We start from the raw sequence: 17,738 nt of genomic DNA, 5'->3' as shown, positions 1-17,738 counted from the left end.
AGCACTCAAGCTAAGCAGGAAAGAAAAATTACAAAATGAGGATACGTTAAAGAACATGTGGGACAACATTAAACCAACAAGCATGGACATTGTAGGGGCCCCCAGAAGAAAACTTCCTAACCTGAGGAAGACAGGTTCAGGAAGCACAGAGTTCCAAATTAATTAAAAGAACCCAAGGATGTCCATGCATACCAAGAGACATAATTAAAATGAAAGATTAAAGACAGAATTTTATAAGCAATGAATGAGAGAAGCAAATAGTTAAGTACAAGGGAAACCCCATAAGGATAAAAGCTGATTTTTCAGAAACTATAGCTCAGAAGGGTGTGGCATGCCATAATGAAAGTGCTGAAGTGGTAAAAAAAAAAAAAAAATCCTACAATTAAGTACACTCTACCTAGGGAGGTTATTCAGAATAGGAGGAGAGGGAAAAAAAAGTTCTGTTGAATAAAAGTTAAAAGGAATTCATCACCACTTAACAGTCCTTAAATGTTAACGGGTGCCTGCATGGCTCAGTCAGTTAAGTGACTCTTGGTTTTGGTTCCGGTCATGATCTCACAGTCAAGGTCAGGCTCTGCACTGAGCATGGAGTCTGCTTGGGATTCTCTGCCCCTCTGCTGCTCCCACATGCTCTGTCAAAAAAATTTTTTTAATTTTAAAGGGACTTCTTTAAGTGAAAGAGCATAATTATAAATAGGAAAATTAGAAAAAAGCTATAAGATATTTCTACATGAAACATGGAGTAAAAAAGTTCTTTTAGAATATGTTCCAACTTGAGTGTTTACCAACTTAATGTAGACTGCTATATACTTGGGATGTTACACAAAAAATAGCCAAGCATAAATTATCAATCAGAAGGAAAGCAAGTAGGAGAAGAAAGGAACAAAAATGTAATAAAACCAGAAAACAACATTGGTAATAAGTACATACCTATTGATTAAAGGTCTAAATGCTTCCATTAAAAGACAGGGTTAGGGTATGGGGACATATTATATGTTGCCTGCAAGAGACTTGCTTCAGACCTAAAGATATACACAGACTAAAAGTGAATAAGTAGAAAAATACGTGATGCAAATAGAAGTGAAAAAAACAAAAGCTGAGGTAGGAATATTTCAGACAAAATAGACTTATTTTTTTTATGTTTTATTTATTTCTGAGAGAGAGAGAGGGAAACACAGTCTGAAACAGGCTCCAGGCCCTGAGCTAGCTGTCCACACAGAGCCCAACACAGTGCTCGAACCCACAAACCATGAGATCATGACCTGAGCTGAAGTCAGATGCTTAACCGACTGAGCCACCCAGGTGCCCCAGACAAAATAGACTTTAAAACAAAGACTATGACAAGAGCCTAGGACATTACCTAATGATAAAAGGATCAATCCAACAAAACATATCACAATTGGAAGTACGCACCCAATACTGGGGCAACTAAATACATAAAGCAAATATTAACAGACTTAAATGGAGAAGTTGACAGTAATGAAATAGTGGGGAATATTAACACCCCAGTTACATCAATGGATAGATCATCCAGGCAGAAAACCAATAAGGAAACAGTGTCTTGGAACAACACATTAGACCAAATGGGCGTAACAGATAAATATGGAACATACCATCCAAAAACATCAGAACATATTCTTTTCAACTGCACATGGAACATTCTCCTGGATAATTCACATGTTAGGCCACAAAACAACTCTTAATAAATTTAAGATTGCCATATAACAGCTTCTCCAACCACAATGGTAAGAAACTAGAAATCCTCCCTCTGCCCCCCCCGCCAAAAAATCCTAAAAAACAAATGTGGAAGCTAAACACATGTTACTAGATAACCAATGGATTAATAAGGAAACCAGAAAGTACATGAGAAGCAAATGAAAATATCTATCCAAGATCCTTGGGACACAGTGAAAACAGTTCTAAGGGAAATTGACAGCAATACAGACCTACCTCAAAACAAAAATCTCAAACAATCTAACCTGATACCTAAAAGAACTAGAAAAAGGACAAACAAAGCTAAGATTAGTAGAAAGCAGGAAATAATGATCAAAGCAGAAATAAGTGAATTGCAACAAAATAGAAAATACCAGTGAAACCAAGAGCTGATTCTTTCAGAAGATAAAGTTCATAAAACATTAGCCAGACTCCTCAAGAAAAAGGAGGACAAAAAGTCAGAAGAAAAAAAAAAACATAACCACCAACACCACAAAAATACAAAGGATTATAAGAGACTACAAAGCAGTTAATGTCTATTCTCAACCTATTCCAAAGAGAAGAGGAAGGAAAGATTCCAATTAAATTCTACAAGGCCATCATTACCCTGATACGAAAAGCAGACAAAGACACTACAAAAAGAAAACTACAGGCCAATATCCCTCATGAACATAGATGCAGAAATCCTCAAAATACTAGCAAACTGTATTTAACATTCCATTAAAAGTATTCACCACAATCAAGTAGAGTTTGTATGGCAGATGTAAGGAAGGTTCAGTATTCACAAATCAATGAGATACACTGCATTATCAAAATGAAGGATAAAAATATAATCTCCATAGTTGCAGAAAAAGCATTTCACAAAATTCAACATCTATTCATGATAAATCTCAACAATGTATGGAGAGAACATACCTAAACATAACTAAGGCTATATATGGAAAACAGCTAAGATCATAATCTGGTGAAAAACAGCTTTTTTCCTAAGAATAGGAGTAAGATAAGGATGTCCGCTCTCACCACTTTTATTCAACATAGTATTAGAAGTCCTAGCCACAGCAACCAGACAAGAAAAAGAAAAGGCACTCAAATGGGTAAGGAAGTGGTTAAACTATCACTATTTGCAGGTGACGCAGTACTATGCATAGAACCTAAAGACTCCACCGTAAAACTTAGAAATAAATGAATTTAGTAATGTTGCAGGATAAAAAATACACATAAATCAGCTGTTTTTTTATACACTAACAACAAAGTAGCAGAAAGAAACTGAGAAAATCCCATTTACAGTTGCACCAAAAATAATAAAATTCCTAGGAATAAACTAACCAAAGAGGTGAAAGACCTGTACTCTGAAAACTATAAAACACTTATGAAAGAGATTGAAGATAACACAAATAAATGGAAAGATATTCCATGAACATGGATTAGAAGAATATTAAAGTGTCCATGCTATCCAAAGCAATCTACAGATTTAAAACAATCCATATCCAAGTACCAACAGCATTTTTCACAGAATTCGACCAAATGATAAGATTTTATGGAGGCTCAGAAGACCCTGACTAGCCAAAACAGTCTTGAGAAAGAACACTTGGAAGTATCACATTCCCAGATTCAAGATATACTACAAAGCTGTAATAAAACAATATGAAACTGGCACAAAAATAAGACACATAGGTCAATGGAACAGAGAACCCAGAAAAAAATCCATGCTTATATGGCCAATTAATCTACAACAAAGAAGGCAAGAATATAAAAACTGTTGTCAGAAGGAAGGAGGTTGGGGGGATGGGTGAAGGGGAGTGGGTGATACATGCTTTTAGTTATAGAATGAATGAATCATAAGAATAAAAGTTGCCACATATGGAATATAATCAGTGATACTGTTAAGTTTTGTATGGTGACAGATGATTGCCTGTATTGACAATATATAGACTTGTAACATCACCATGTTATACCCTTGAAACTAATGTGGCATTGATCAAAACAGTCAAGTAGACAAATTACAAGAGCACATCTTAAAGAATGTTAACAGAATTGTTATAAATGGCTTTTCGGTGTGTTTGAATCAGTATCCAAGTAAGGCCTATACAGTTTTTTTTAAATAACAGCTAGATTGAGATATAACTCACACACTATACAATTTACTAATTTAAAGTGTACATTCAGGAGATTTTTAGAGTATTCACAGACTTGTATACCACCACCACAATCAATTTCAGAACATTTTTATCAGCCCAAAACTCAGTACATTAGCAATCACTTCCCATTTCTCCCAACCTACCCCACCCCACACCCTGGGCAGCAAACATTTAATTAATTAATTATACTTAATACTTCTGTCTTTATAGACTTGTGTATTTGGACATTTCGTATAAATGGAATCCTATCATGTATGTGGTCTTTTTTGGCTGGTTTCTTCCACTTAGCATTCATGCTGTAGCATGGATCAGTACATCATTCCTTTTTATTATTTTCATTTCTCCTGGATAAATACCCAAGAGTGGAATTGCTAGGTTACTTGGTAAGTATTTAACTTTTTGAAGAATTACAAGACTCACAAATCTAGTTGCACAATTTTATATTATTTACATTATGGGGAGTGTTCTTTCTTCCATAATATAGCCCATTGAATTTAGGTCCTTCTGCAGGGTAAATTTTGAGGCCAGTTTTTGACATTGATTCTGATCCCAGGAGGATTCTTTTTAGCTGTCTCTTCATGATTCTTTCTTTTAAACTATATGGTTTGTGGTTTAGTTTCTTGCACTCATGGTGCTACTTACAAGCCCTCTTTTAACTGCTTACCACCAAAATCTCCATTGTCTGCAGGGACACCATTATGCTTGAACTTTACTCAGATAATGTCAGAGCTTTCTATTCTTATGGACTGCCTCTTGTAGACAAAATGCCCCTCTCTCATGATAACACCCTGCTTTACAAATGGAGGGACAATAACCTTGACTTTGCTTGTCTTTCCTCAAGGAAACTGACCAAAGCAAGATGGGGTAAAGATGACCAGGATTCCAGTATCCCAGCTTCCTCTCCAGCCTAGGGAATGGGGCATATTGACATAGTTACAAATTTACTATTTTGCTATATGCAGACACTGACATGGTACTTCCAAGTTGAAGAAATATTTATTTTTTGCAGTTATATATAAAAGATTCCAGAGTTTCAAATCAAACTTGGAACATGTATTTTTAAAATGGTGATGATTATACAATCTGAATAGTTACTTTGTAAATGTGGATTTCATTACTTTTTCTAAAAAGTTGATCAGTCTAACACTAAAACATGACAACTCTGTTGTGAAGAGCTCTTCTAATTAATCCTCTAATATTAAAAAAAAAAGTGTTTTTTCCAAAGGCATTTCTACGAATAAAAGGAAAATGGCCACTCTAGTCATTAAAATATGAACCTATCCAGCAGATCTGTAGTCTGGCCCTCAGTTTTTTGTTTTGTTTTGTTTTAGCTTTTTGCCCACAGAAAACTAGTGCCATCATAATAAGTGAACTGATAAAGATGATTCATATTCTCTCCTCTCTCATTTATCTAATTTATCTGTCCATCATGAATGCATTACTTGGTGCTTTCACAAGAGCAAGCTGTACTTCAGGAAGTATACAATCTCAGCCCCACTGGGGGATAGCCACATGTTAACCACTTACTACATGCCACACATTTCACACACATCACACTTTCTCCAAACTGCATATGTCAGGTAGACACCCCAGTTTGACAAATGAGGAAACTGACTCCAGAGACAAGTAAGTTGTATCTCAATCACTGGCCTCTCAAGAAGTGAGGCAAAGACACAAACCCTTCCCCACCAAATTTCAAATCCTGTGCTCTTTCTAGTATAGCATATTGTCTCCCAGACACTTAAGACAGCTAGTTAGCTTTACAAAGGCACCTGTCACTTTGGAGGAATTGTGATATGAAACAAACAATAGAGAACTCAGATCAAAAAATCCAACTCCCTCTGTGACCTGGCTGAAGTCCTTTAATCTGACCTTTAGCTTCCTCATCTGTAAAATGAAGCTCTCCCTCCCTATACAAATGGTTTTGGTTATCTGACTAGTACTATTATGTTCCAAACATAAGTATATAAAATTTAGTTATTATGTGGCATTATGAACTTTATTATATGTAAATTTTTAATGAAAAGTCTAAGTTAACTACATATTAATTAGAATAAGATTATTGTTTTTTGCTTTTTTTTTTTTAACGTTTACTTTTGGGAGAGAAACAGCGTGAGCAGGCTACAGGTTCTGTGCTGTCAGCACAGAGCCCGCTGTAGGACTCAAACCCACAAACCATGAGATCATGGCCCAAGCCCAAGTCAGATGCTTAACCAACTGAGCCACCCAGGATCCCCAGTAACAATAAGCTCATTGTTACTGTGCTGGAACAATGTCCCTCTTTGTTGTTTTCCTTATCATAGATTAGCAACCAGTAAAGAAACTAAAATATAATGTTGTAATAATGTTTTAAATAATTCCAATTCTTTGTACTCTGACTATAATAAAGCCTTTAACAGAAAGAAACCTATTATTTTAAACATAACCATTTGGTTAAAATTAAGTCTTATAGGGGCACCTGGGTGGCTCTGTCAGTTAGGCATCCGACTTCAGCTCAGGTCATGATCTCAGTCTGTGGGTTCAAGCCCCGCATCAGGCTCTGCGCTGACAGCTAGCTCAGAGCCTGGAGCCTGTCTTCGGATCCTGTATCTCTCTCTCTCTCTCTCTCTCTCTGTCTCTGACCATCCCCTGCTCACACTATCTCTGACTCTCAAAAATAAATTAAAAAAATTAAAAAACATAAAATTAAGTCATTATAAATGACACTGATTTTTCTATGAGGCTGCTTTATCTGAACTACAACTTCTGAAAATTGTGCTTTCTTCTGTTAGCTGCATTTCTTGGTAGCCATGAAAATGGCAAAATTGTCTTATAACACCAAAGTCAAGATACTGTAACATCATATAATCCTAAATGAAAGAGTAAAAGATAAGACCCAGAAAGAATTTAGGATCCCAGGTAGATTATTTATCATTGAGATTAAAGAGAAATAAAAATGGAAGTAACTGGGATTTGATAGTAGTATATACCACAGAGGGAATAATGTGAATAGAATAGAATTAACCAGAGAGATGCAATCAGTGATTGAACTTTTGCTTTTATTAAACCATGAGCAAACCAATTATTCTCTGAATCACATTTCCTTGATCTAAATTGCAGAATTAAATTATCTCTTCTAGCTCTGATACCCTGTGACCACAAAACCAAGATGCCAGAGTGGTATATTACAGTACCCACTCCCACCCCATGCCCCCAAAATGCCAAGAATCTGATCTTAAAAGTACGAAATTTGTGGTATCTATATAAATATGTAGAGAGATAGCTATCTTAGTTTTGCATCTTCAGGCATAACATACCTCTGGCTTGAAAACTTCTTGAGAGATCAGAGCATTTAGTTCACAAAATGAAATAATCAGACATGAAAGTGCACCAGTTCCTCCCATTGTTGTGTAGAGTTTTGATAATCCTTGTTACACAGTGGTTGCCTACTTTAACGGAAGGACGAATATAAGTGCTCTGAAAACAATCACTTTAAATGTAAATATTGATATTATATTCTAGCTCACATAGGAAGGTAAATTTAAACTTCTTGTTCCCTCAGAAATGCCTGTTTGCATTTCTGAAATATGAGTCCGCTAGCCAAGCTTTATTTGGTGAGCAGTATCTCATGCCAGAAACATCATTGGTCTAGGAGTCAGAAGACTACTAGTTCCAGCTCTGCATCTTTCTTGTATTAAGTTTATTTGAGGACTTAATTTTTTACCTGTAAAATAAGAGGGCTATGTTTCATTAGATAATCCTCTAAGGCTTCCCCCCTCCCAAACTGTTCTTCAACATACCCAGAGTTGTATTAGCCCTACTAAAAAAACATATATATATGTGTGGCTTTGCTGCCTTAATTACAGCCTCCCTTGGTGCTGGAGACAAGAGCAAACAAGCAGCTTAAAAGATTATTTCATTTCTGAATAAGAAAGAAGATCCTTCACCTACTTAGGCTTGAGACGCTCTCGACCTGAATCTCTACAGATCTTACACAAGGGAACAGATTAGAACTTTTGTTTTTTAGAGAGAGAGAGAGATAATTTTTATTTTTTTAATATAGTTTATTGTCAAGTTAGCTAATACACAGTGTGCTCTTGACTTTGGGGGTAGACTCCCATGATTCACCACTTACATGCAACACCCAGTGCTCCTCCCAACAAGTGCGCTCCTCAATGCTCTTCACCCATTTCCCCTCTCCCCCCCCCCCCATCAACTCTTAGTTTGTTCTCTGTATTTAAGAGTCTCTTATGGGTTTGCCTTCCTCTCTGCTTGAAACTATTTTTTCCCCTTCCCTTCCTCCATGGTCTTCTGTTTTTTTCAAGTTCCATATATGAGTGAAAATATATATCTGTCTTTCTCTGACTGACTTATTTCACTTAGAATAATACCCTCCAGTTCCATCCACATTACTGCAAATGGCAGGATTTCATTCTTTCTCATTGCCAAGCAGTATTCCATTGTATATATCAGCCACATCTTTATCCATTCATCAGTTGATGAACATTGGGCTCTTTCCATAATTTGGCTATTGTTGAAAGCACTTCTATAAAAATTGAGGTACATATGGCCCTATGAATCCTCACTCCTGTATCTTTTGGATAAATAGAATTAGAATTCCTCATTAGTGATTTCCCCCCAGAAACTGAACAAAAGAAAAAATGGAATGAGGAAGCAGGCTGTATGACATTAAAAAAAGCACTTATGTTTGTTGAATGGAGACCACAGGGTAAACATGATAAGGTAGGCTTACAGCTTTTGCCCTATCTAGTCAAATCTATTTCCCAGGCTCCAAGTACTCCCAGAAATCAATGAGAAGTTATATATTCTGCAATATAGGCAACACAGTCCGTGAATTTTAACCAGTGGGGTAGCTAAAGAAAATTGAATACAGATTGGGTTTTCCAATCTTCCAATACAGGGCTGTGCCGACTATTTGAGGCTGCTGTCCACTCTCCACATTCCTCAGCACCAAGAGTTGGGGGTTGGCTTACTTTCTGTTCCACAGTGACAAAAACCATTGCTGCTTCATTCTTGTGTACCAGCACATTGTTTGCATTGATAAGGGAATAATTCTCACTCCTGCCCTCTTGGTTTTGATCCCATTCTTTCCAGCCCACTTGGGACCTCACTTCAGCAATCATCCCCCTTTACTCTTCTCATTTTCACCTTCTCTTTTCCCGTTGGCATAGGAACATGCTTACACCCAAGTATCTTCAACCTTTAAAACAAAATTCCACAGGGATGTCTGTGTGGCTCAGTCAGTTAAGTGTCCGACTTTGGCTCAGGTCATAATCTCATGGTTCATGGGTTCGAGCCCCGTGTCAGGCTCTATGTTGCTAGAAAGCTCAGAGCCTGGAGCCTGCTTCAGATTCTGTGTGTCTCTCTCTCTCTGACCCTCCCCTGCTCACATTGTCTCTCTCTCAGAAATAAATAACACATTAAAAAAAAATTTAAAAAAAAATCCCACAGCTTCCATAGTGTTGCATATGAATCTTGTTGACATTCTTTTTCTTTCATCGCCAACTGCATTTATTTGCTTTTTCTCTTATTATTTTGTTTTTGGTTAAACCACACGTATTTCTGTAAACAATATTAAATCTTTTTGGACACAGACCTGAATACAAGGACATGCAAATATTCATGTATCCTAATAGGTATCATATTTGACTTGTCAACCTCGATCTAGCAAAGTGAGCTCCAAATGAAAGTTGAAAACTGAATGACCAAATGAATGTCTTCACTTATTAGGTAACATGTAATTGAAACAGCAAATTAAGGTGAGATTTTTGTTTTAGAACTGGCCCATTTTGGGGGTGCCTGGGTGGCTCAGTCAGTTGGGTGTCTGACTTTGGCTCGGATCATGATCTCACGCTTCATGAGTTTGAGCCCCACGTGGGGTTCTGTGCTGACAGCTCAGAGCCTGGAGCCTGCTTTGGATTCTGTGTCTCCCTTTCTCTCTGCCCCTCACCCACTCACACTCTGTCTCTCTCTGTCTCAAAAACAAATAAACATTAAAAAATTTTTAAAAAAAGAACTGGCTCTTTTTCTACAAAAATTGTGGATCCAAAGATCTCAGTTAACTTTATTTCTCTGGTAATCTGATCTTTCCAGTAACTAATTCTGAAACAACAACCTTTCTCAGGCAGGCAGAGGGGAAGATAGTTCAAACCAGTCTCAACAAGTAAATATGGGAGTCTCACTGGAAATTAGGACTATCCGAGTCTCCTGGGGCTCCAATCATCTCCCAAACTTGTAGGACCATTATGAGCATTAAATACAATCATGTATGTTAAAGCTCTTTACAAAAGTACAAATTTTTATGTAAATGTTAAGCAAACCAGTTGGCAGATTTAGCCACTCTAGCTAAAATGTATTACCTTGAACAGTGAAAGGATTTCACTTTCACTTGAAGATAAATCACAGCAAGACTCAAATCTATCTTGAGGTTAATTCTTGATATTTATCTGATACAATAGAAATATTGTGTGATACAATACAAATATATTGTATCTGTTTTATAAACTGGTTCCTTTAAGACACAAAAAATACAAAGTATAAGCCCTAAAATGAAAAGATTTGATTATCAGTAATAGAAACCAGCCCTCTGACTCCTGAGCTACATGTGGCACAGAGTGAAGTAGAATTTTGACATAAATCCAATTTATGTCATGTAGGTCTAGATCAGCTTTTAGCATAACCCTTTTGCTCTTCACAAAACACATATTCAAAATGAAAAGTGGAATCAGCAGCAGATTTATAGGACTTTGGTGCATTGTGACTTACTATATAGTTTATTGTCCATAGTACCTTTTTTGTGGTACTGCTGCAAAAAATATTTAATCTAAATTCAACCATAAGAAAACAGACAAATCCAAATTGAGGGACATTTTGCAAAACAACTGATGTGGACTCAAAAATGGCAGACTTGAATGAAAATAAAGTTAGGAAATTATTACAGATTAAAGGAGACAATAGATATAACAATTGATTGCTTGGTGATCCTTGGTTGGATACTGGACTGGAGGAGGGGAAAAAGCCATAAAGGACATTTTGGGGACACCTGTGGAAATCTGCCTACATACAAATTTTAGATATAGGATTATATCAATGTTAAGCTTCCTGAAGGTGATAAGTGAATGTATGCATGCCCTTATTCTTGGAAAATATATGATGAAATATTTAGGTGTAAAGTGTGATATAAACCATTTAAAATTCATAGGTAATATAAATGTTTCATTAAATAAAGATGCATAGATGGCTCAGTTGGCTAAGTGCCTGACTCTTGATTTTGGTTCAGGTCATGATCTCACAGTTTGTGAGCTCGAGCCCTGCATCAGGCTCCATGATGACAGTGCAGAGCCTGCCTGGGATTCTGTCTCCCTCTCTTTCTGCCCCTCCCCTGCTCTCTATCCTTCTCTCTCAAAATAAACAAACATTAAAATTTTTTTTAAATTAAAAATAATAAAAAATAAAGATGCATAAAGATGATAGGAGCAAATCTAGCAAAATGTTAACCACTGGTAAATCTAAGTAAATGATACATGGATATTTAATGCTCTCTTGTAAATATTCTATAGGTTGGAAGTTTTCAAAATAATTTTTTTTTAAATTTCAAAAAATTATATAAAAATTCTACTTCTGCTGTCTCTATTGGTGCAGGACCAAATGCTTTGCAACCTGTCTAGCTATCTTTAGTTTGTCATCAGAACTGCTCAGATTCCTCACCTGATTTGCCTCCTGATGACTCCCTTCTTTCTTCCTAAACTATTAACTACCCTTAACTTTGCCAGCTACCATTTCCTCTTAAGCAGTTTATCTAGCTTCAACTTTGATAACACCCCTCCTTGCTTATCCTCTTACTCTCTGCTCCTTTGTCCTCCTTTGTGTTTACCTCGCTTTTCTATTCTATTGCATTTGAACCAGTTTTTGTCCTCCAAGTTGAGTTCTAAGATCTTTACCATTCCTGTGTCTCCTGCCTTCAGGGTACTAAGCACTCCTGCTCAAATGGTTCTCACTGTGTGACATAAACTGTTCTGTCTTTCTATACTGTCTCCCCTATAATTGGGGAGATTTTTGGAAATCCTGCCAACTGAATACACCTAAATCCATTTCACTCTACCCTCCAGTGTATCCAATATATAACACTCCTCTCATCCTCCCAATTCATAACCTTGGTAGAAAATATCCTAGTGACTTGTAAGACAGCCTGAAGAAAACATTGAACACTATAAAATATATCAATATGTTCAGGTCCCTTAAATAAAGGAGCAGAGAGATGTATGACTGGCTATAGAGACCAAACTATCCAGAAAATACACCTTTAATTGGGATGTCTGATAATTGGGAGGATCTTGAACCAAGGATAATTGCTATTCCATATTTTGCCTTTGTCTCCAAACACTTTCAAAATCCTCTTTTGATGGGAGATTAAGTCACCCTGAATATCTCTATATCTTTTGGAAGATCTCCAGCAGGAGCAATCTGTATGCCAGTTACTATGGGTCCATATTTCCGATTCAGGATGTTATGCAATCTGCTCCCAGGATGCTCTTGGAGGGCAAAGAAAGTATAGCTCAACTCCTGACTCAGTCATGGTGGCTGTGCTGAATTGCTTGGGAAAATCACTTAAACTTCCATGGCATCCATTTCCTCATGAGTAAAGCAAAAGGAGACTGTCATCTCTGAGATGTCTTCCAGCTCTGATAGTCCTTGACTGCAAGAGTACCATATAGTATCTTTTGCAATTAAGATGGTAATAATAATTTTAAAAGGTGTTTACTAATGATAGAAAGATTTTTGATTTTGAGCAATCAAAATTAGTATGATTCATGCATGAAGCATTATATCTGTTATCAATTGAATTACTGTAATGAGTAAAATAGTTACTTTAAATCTATTTGTATCGCCATGTAATGTAATGTTTGGGAGAATTGACTCTGGAGACAGAGGCCCTTGGCTGGAGTCCATGACTCACCAGCTATGTGACCCTGGACCAATCTTGCCCTCTCTTTAAGGACAATTTCCGCTTGAGTAAACCAAAGATAGCAATAATTCATTGTTGAATATATTAATAGACTAGGGAAGCCTTCTATGGTGTGCAGAAATTCTTAAACAATTAAGAAAGAAGCATGATTTGACAATCACCTCTGCCCATGCCACAGTGACACTGGCCCTGGTCCTGCTCTCTGGGTGCTTAAGTCTAGATGTGTGTGTATGTTTGGGGAAAGGGGGTGGAGAGACAGTCAGACATGAAACAACTCATTGCAGAAATAATTTCAACCTTCTTAAGAGCTCTACAGGTATAATAATGACTAAACAATGAGAATAATACCTACCATTTATTTAGGGCTCACCATGTGCCATTCAATCTTCACCTTAGGATATAGTTATGCATTAAAATGCAGTCTTCTTATCTCTCTTTTGCAGGGAGGACTGAGACCCAGAAAGGCTAGGTGACTTGCTCAGGATCACAGCGCTAGTAAGTCACAGAATGGAGGTTTGAGATACATCTGAGGCTCCTAGAGCCAAATGGACCTGCTCCCTTATCCACTGCAGTCCCCACAGCCAGCTAACATGGCATCCGTCTGGAGGCTCCTCCCTCCAACCAGGCTAGGTCGGCACTGGGGCCTCTGCCTCCCTAGCTAGCTGTGCTGTGGTCAACTGATCGCTACCTCCACCTCATCTCCACCCTCTGGAGGCCCTTTGGTCTCCTTCTTACCTCTTCTCAAACTTGTCATAGCCTTAGCTGGTCTGCAAATCCTGGGCATCTTCCTGGCTCTTCCTGACAAGATAGTTCTCTGGAGGACATGTTGCTGCTGAGGGAGGAGCCTCTCTAGACCCGAAGGGACACACACCCAAATTTCCCTCAGGCCTCTGGAAGTCCTCTACCCCTACCCAGGGGTATAGCTCTTATAAGGGCAGCAGATAAGTTATCAAATAACCCTCATCTTCAAGTTTTGTGACCCCCTCACTCTTGTGTCCCCTTTGTTACCATGTGCCTTCTGGGAGTGGAGATCTCTGGCCCTCCCCAGGTCCCAGCTGTGCTGAAATCTCCTGTCCTTACAACTCTCCCTCACTGCATGCTCTGCCTATGCCCTGCCCCATACTCAAAATTTTTTCCTCAACTAGGCGTGGGGCTGGTGAAGACATATACAGTTCAGGCCACATTTTGTCCATCATTCCCCTGCACTAGAAATTCAGTATTATTTTATAATTATGCCAAATCCATTTAAATATCTTTATTATTTCATCCTGAATACTCACATAAGGTATTCTGGATCAGAGACAGAGTTCATGTCAATTACCTTCCAATGAATAATAAGTATACTTGCCCGACCCTCCTCCAAGGGTATCAAAAAGAGAGCAAGGTCAAATGTCTTACACAAATATCTGGACACTCCATAGGTGAGTGATGATGAAAAGTGTAGAATGGACCTTTCTCCTGCCCTCCTGAAATAGTATTCTTAGAAATATAATGAGTCTGAGTGAATAAAATATCTCCAAGGACCATATAGCCCCATGTGTCTTAGGTTTTATGACCTAGAGATGTTGCCAAAGTCTGGGCTTCATACCTTATCTTCATATAAAGATAGCACTGCCATTGGTTTACCTGCATGCTATGGCCTAACTCGGGGACCTGGTCTGTTGTGTAACTATTTGGTGCTCTCAGGGATATGAAAGAAATTTTATTATCATTTCAGATAAGAGCGATTAACCAGACAAATACAGATCTAATTCTTATGGTATGTGAAGAGTGCAAGTACCGTAGGGATTTCTACTGGAGCACAATGAAAATTCGGGGAATCTTTATCTGAAAAGGCCCACAATGTTATAATCATACCAAAAGTGCCTGGAAACTTCAGATGCCCAAAAATCCATTTCACTTAACGAGTTTTGGGGTTTATACTTTGTGAAAAGGTAAGATGCAGTCCCTGGCCTTAAGTTGCAACAGTGCATATGGTCAGTTTGTTACAGACCAGTGGGATCTGAAACTGCAGATTATAGTTTTAGAGCAGGCCCATTATTATCACATAGAGGCAAGCTTCATGTGAAATAGAGAAGATCCTAACCAGATGTCCTGCCCCAGAACAACCACGTCCAATTTGCTGCCTCACTTTGCCACGGCACGCATCTGTTCTAAGGACATGTACTATTAATAGAGACTTATCTATCCAGACCCCTCTGCAGTTTACCTAATACAATTCAATGCCCACTGAATACTTCCTTGGTTTCTATAACTAACTATACAGTAGTCAGAAGGATAGTTAGTATAGGCTAGAAGAAGTTAAGTAACTTATTCTAAGTCACATGATGAATAAATGATACAACTCAAATTCTAATTCAGATTTTTTTTATTACAAAACCAGAATCCTTTCCATTTAATAAGATCTGTGTAAGTTTGTGTAAGCACCCAGTGCTGCCAATATAATGGCAATTATTACTTGTAATAATTGCTGTATCTTTCACTCAATACAGTAATAGTTGCTGTATCTTTCACTCAACTTCTTATGACATGAAGATGTTGAAGATTCTTAGCCCAGACCAGTTGAATAAGTTATGTAAGGATGCACTGACACCCCACTTGTTGCCATATGGCAAAAACTGGATACTGGAAAATGGTAACAACAGGTGGGCTAATTGAGTATGTGACAATCTAAGATGACATTTTTTAATCCTTCCCATCCTTACTCCCACAGCACCCAACAACCATTCATCTTTTTACGGTCTCCATAGTTTTTCCTTTTCCAGAATGTCATTCAGTTGGAATCATACAATATGTAGACTTTTCTGATTGTCTCCTTTTCTTAGTAATATGTATCTAAGATATCTCCATGCCTTTTCATGGCTTGATAGTTCATTTCTTTTTAGTGCTGAATACTATGCCATTGTCTGGGAATAATCTGTCTATTCACCTACTAAAGAGATCTTGGTTGCTTCCAGGTTAGGCAATTATGAATAAATCTGTTATAAACATCTGTGTTCAGGTTTTTGGGTAGACATGTTTTCAACTCCTTTAGGTAAATGCCAAGGAGTACAATTGCTGGATCATATGGTATAAGTATGTTTAGTGTTGTAAGAAACCACCAAACCGACTTCCAAAGTGTACCATTTTGCATTCCCACTAGCAATGAATAAGAGTTCCTGTCATTCCTCATCCTCACTAATATTTGGGGCTACCAGTATTCCAGGTTTTGGCCACTCTAACAGGAATGCAGTCATCTCTCATTGTTTTAATTTGAATTTCCCGGATGACTTATTATGTGAAATATCTTTTCATATGTTTATCTCTCATCTGAATATCTTCTTGGATGCGGTGTCTGTTTAGGTCTTTGGCTCATTTTTTAATCAGGTTGTTTTCTTATGGTTGACTTTTAAGAGTTCTTTTATATTTTGGATAATAGTCCTTTAGAAGATGTGTCTTTTGCAAATATTTTGCTCCCAATCTATGGCTTTCTCATTCTCTTGACATCATTTTTCCCAGAGCATGAGTTTTTAATTTTAATAAAATCAAATTAGCCGACCAACTGGGTGGCTCAGTTGGTTAAGTATACGACTTCGGCTCAGGTCATGATCTTACAGTTTGTGAGTTCGAGCCCCGTGTCAGGCCCTGTGCTGACAGCTCAGAGCCTGAAGCCTCCTTCAGATTCTGTGTCTCCCTTTCTCTATGCTCCTCTCCCATTCACACTCTGTCTCCCTGTCTCTCTCTCAAAACTAAATAAGCAACAAAAAATATACTTTACCGATTTTTTTTTTATGGATTGTGCTTTTGGTGTTAATCTAAGTAGTCATTGCTATACCCAAGGTTATCTAGGTTTCATCTATGTGATCTTCTAGGAGTTTTATAGTTTGGCATTTCACACTTAAGACTGTGATCCATTTTGAGTTAATTTTGTGAAGGATCCGATTGTTCAGCACCATTTGTTGAAAAGACCATTTCTTATGTCAAGAATCAGTTACCATTATCTATTTGTTGGCTTTCTATTCTGTTCCACTGGTCTATATGTCTATTATTTAGCCAATACCACACAGTCTTAATGTAACTTTATATTAGGTCTTGAAGTTAGGTAGTGTCAACCCTCCAATTTTGTTTTCCTTCTATATTGTGTGGGCTATTCTGGATCATTGCCTCTCCATATACACTTTTTTTTCTTAATATTTTTTTTATTTATTTCTAGGAGAGAGAGAGAGAGAGAGAGCATGAGCAGGGGAGGGTCAGAGAGAGAGGGAGACACAGACTCAGAAACAGGCTCCAGGCTCTGAGCTGGCAGTCAGCACAGAGCCCGACGCGGGGCTCGAACCCACAAACCGCGAGATCATGACCTAAGCAAAAGTCGGACGCTTAACCAACTAAGCCACCCAGGCGCCCCTCCATATACACTTTAGAATAAGGATGTTGATAATCACAAAATAACTAGCTGTGATTTTGATTGGGATTGCATTGAATCTACCGATCAGAATGAGAAGAATGCACATCATAGCTTATAGTTTTCATATAAATCTTGTGTGTATTTTGTTACATTTTTATCTAAGTATTTAATTTTTTGGAGAGTAATATAATGGTATTATGTAAATTTGAAATTTAATTTCAAATTTGACCTGTCCTCTGCTGGTATATAGGAAAACAATTACTTCTGTGTATTAACCATGGATCCTGCAACCTTTCTATAACTGCTTATTAGTTCCAAGAGTTTTCTGTTGATTCTTTCAGATCTTCTACATAGACAGTTATGTCATCTGTGAACAAAGACAGTTTTATTTCTCCCTTCCGCATCTTTACACCTTTATTTCCTTTTCTTGTCTTGTTGCATTTGCTAGCACTTCCAGTACTTCCAGTGTTGAAAAGGAATGGTTTAAGGGAACATCCTTATCCTTGCCTTGTACCTGAGCTTAGTGGGAAAGTTTCAA

Source organism: Hyaena hyaena, unplaced genomic scaffold (assembly GCF_003009895.1).
Source record: "Hyaena hyaena isolate Hyena2069 unplaced genomic scaffold, ASM300989v1 scaffold_1600, whole genome shotgun sequence".
Taxonomy (NCBI): Eukaryota; Metazoa; Chordata; class Mammalia; order Carnivora; family Hyaenidae; genus Hyaena; species Hyaena hyaena.
The sequence above is the reverse complement of the archived record's forward strand: the minus strand, read 5'-3'. Positions refer to the sequence as shown.